Source organism: Buceros rhinoceros, unplaced genomic scaffold, assembly GCF_000710305.1.
Source record: "Buceros rhinoceros silvestris isolate BGI_N320 unplaced genomic scaffold, ASM71030v1 scaffold14463, whole genome shotgun sequence".
Taxonomy (NCBI): Eukaryota; Metazoa; Chordata; class Aves; order Bucerotiformes; family Bucerotidae; genus Buceros; species Buceros rhinoceros.
In genome coordinates, this window is record NW_010401901.1 from 21,501 (window position 1) to 24,855 (window position 3,355).

Here is a 3,355-nt window from a genome sequence, read left to right on the forward strand (position 1 = left end):
TCACTTCCCTCCTCCTGCTGGTCACACTATTGCTGATACAAGCCAGGATGCTTTTGGTCTTCTTGGCCACCTGTGCACACTGCTGGCTCATATTCAATCGGCAAAAACCAACACTGTGCAGCTTTCCAGCCACTCCTCCCCAAGCCTGTAGCGTTGCAGGAGGTTGTTGTTGCCCAAGTGCAGGACCCAGCCCTTGGTCTTGTTGAACTTCATACAGCTGACCTCAGCCCATCGGTCCAGCCTGCCCAGATCCCTCTGTAGAGCCTCCCAACTTCCAAGCAGATCGAAACTCCCACCCAGCTTGGCGTCATCTGCAAAATTACTGAGGGTGCACTCAACCCCCTCATCCAGATCATTGATAAAGATGTTAAAGAGGACAGGCCCCAATACTGAACCTTGGGGACACCACTTGTGACAGGCCACCAACTGGATTTCACTCCATTCACCGCCACTCCCTGGGCCCGGCCATCCAGCCAGTTTTTTATCCAGCGGAGACCACACTCATCCAAGCCACAAGCAGCCAGGCAAATACTGTAGGAGACGGTGTCAAAGGCCTTACACACATGAATCTACCCAGGTGGTTTCTCCTTGTCCCCAGAATTTAAAAGAAAACAAAAAAACTGCTTTAGAGTGCAAAATACCCACCTTGGCAAGCCATTCCAAGAGGAAGTTTCTTCTAAACCAAATAAACTCATTTCCAAGCTTACAGATATTGCAAAGCTGCCCACTTAAAAAATATCAGAGCAACTCCATGGGGGAGGACACAACTTTGAATTACCACAATGTATTTATGCCTGAACAAACTCCCTGTAGGATAAGGCAGGCAGCAGCTACTCATCTCTTTGAGGGAAAAGATGATGGGTTTAGCTACTGAAACATCTTACGGTACAGGGGTACTGACATTCTTTAGCACATCCTAGCATGATCACAGGTACATTATGCTATGGACTGATCAAAAAACTTTCCTCTTGAGCAAGACATGGTAGTAAACCTGCAGTTCTAGTCAAACTCTGCAACTACACTCACTCTGGCAAAGCCACTTATATCTAGGGGACATAGAACCACCACCTCTGCTGAAGACAGCATGCCTGGTCATAAGCACCGTTCAGCACGGTGGCTGCAGATCAGTTAAGGAAGGCTGTATTCACAGTGGTGTTTTTCATCCACAAAATCTAAGCAATTATCCACTACCAACATATTGGTTCGCTCTTTCAAACTCACAACAAATGCATTGAAATGAAGACTTACTACTTCCAAGAAAAAAGTTCAAGTGTTATTACAGGGAGTCTCCACCAAGGAACATCCTTTTCTTTGGTTAATTGGGCTGGAAAAAAAAATATTTTGCCCATAAAGACAAAGAATTTGCTATCTAGAAGTGTACATCTACAGCTCTGATCTGAATCTTACAATCTTAGTAATTGCTATTTTTCAAGTTGTGCAGAAGGTGATGTGAGGCATAAAAGCTGTTAAGGCAAAAAAAAAATTGCGCTTCAACATCAAAATGCTACTATAACCACATACACCTGGTTGGTTGGTGTGCTTTGGAAAACATTCGCTGCTTGCCTGTCAACAGCTGGCAGGGAGCTGTGAAGTACCTTTGCCAGCTGCTCAGCTGCAATACACAGCAGCCTCAGAGAATGAGATGGCACCACTCTACAACATCTCATGAGAAGAGAAGATTCAATGAGCCAGTAGCAATAATCGGCAGTGTTACACTAATGCTGTGAGCCAAACTTGCATCACAGCACATAAAACATGGCCACCTTCACCTATCTTGATTGGAAAACATTGTTTTGCCTTTCAATAAATTGAATGTACTTTTAATGCTTAAACCTCTTCCACAGAAAGCCAGAGCAGGGTAAACACCGTGCTGACAGGTGCCCAGCATGCTACTATTCAGAATGCTGTTTTTTCTCCTTGCTATGAAGTGATCAAGTCTCTTCAATGTACGAGTAAACATCACAACTGATGGATATACACATCTTTAAATAGAAAGAATTCAAGGTGTCAGAAAAGACTTTGGGTACCCAAAAGGTATTTTGGGGCTATTTCAAACAATGGAACAGCTCAATCTTTAAGGTCGTCTTTTGCTAGCTACTTCCATCCAGGTGCTGGTTGCAAACAAGAAACAAAAGCATGGGAGATGAAATTGCTTGCATTTGCAGATGCAAATGCAAAAAAACTCTCCTCAGCACTTTTTATAGCACAAATAATTCTCTATATAACCACCGAAAAGAAAATCCTAACAGGTTTAAAACCATTTGCCTATTTATCCTTAGCTTTCTGGACTTGGATCTCTGTTATGAAAGGGCACTAAATGCTGCTTAGACAGACTAGCAGGGAATGCTGTCCTACAAGCAAGAACTCCCCATGGATCCTGGTGTGACAAGTATTCTGATTTAGTTATCTACTTCATTCTCAGCAGACATGGAAAGAAGCCATTTCTTGCAAATTTCATCCATTTCAGGAACATGAACTCTGAGGTCCAGTCTCAACAATGAGAATTTTAGCTGTGTAAGGACATACACTTTACACTTGATTAATTAGTACTGTAGAAATTAATGGGTAACCCTATTTCTGTCATTCTAAGAAATACGCATTTTTTTATAAGCATTACAATCAGAACAGAATCAAATGCCTACCAACCGGGTGTACAAAGAAAGTTTGGGATTTTTTTATAAAAAATACAACTAATCACTTCCCTTTTATTCTTGAAAATAGTCTAATTAAATTCAACAATTATATATTGTAGAAATCGCAAGAGTTCAAGCTTCCGTATGAATGATTCACCAGTATCTCCTCATAATACGATGAATTCCCACAGCAGACATTGATCAGTAGCACAAGAGTAATTAATTTAGCTCTTTCTGGCATCAGTATGCTTAGCCTTTCACCCTTAATATAATAAAAATGTGTGAATCATTAATTAACATTGTAAGAAAGAATTGTGAGTTGAAATAATGCCCCATTTTGCTTCTTAAAGTAAACACCCTTCTTATATCCCCCTTCTGCTTCTATTCAGGATCTTTAAAACAGCTAAATGGAAAAACCTTGCAAATATTAACTTGTTAGAAACAACCATTTTCGGATGCTAAGCTGGTGAGATATGGAACTCCTATCATTCAGGAGAAAACAGGTCCCATTTACTTACCAACTCTCTCAGTTTTATTTCACAAATAAAAGGAGAACTACAGCTCCAACAAGTAATTATACATAAAGCACTGCATTTAACCCTGTTACCTCAAAATATGCCAGCCTATCAAAACAGTGCTTTTAAAAAAGCTAATTACCTCTGATGGCTGTTCTTCAAAAACACATCTCTCTCGTTCTCAATGCTGGGATCAAAACTCAGTGA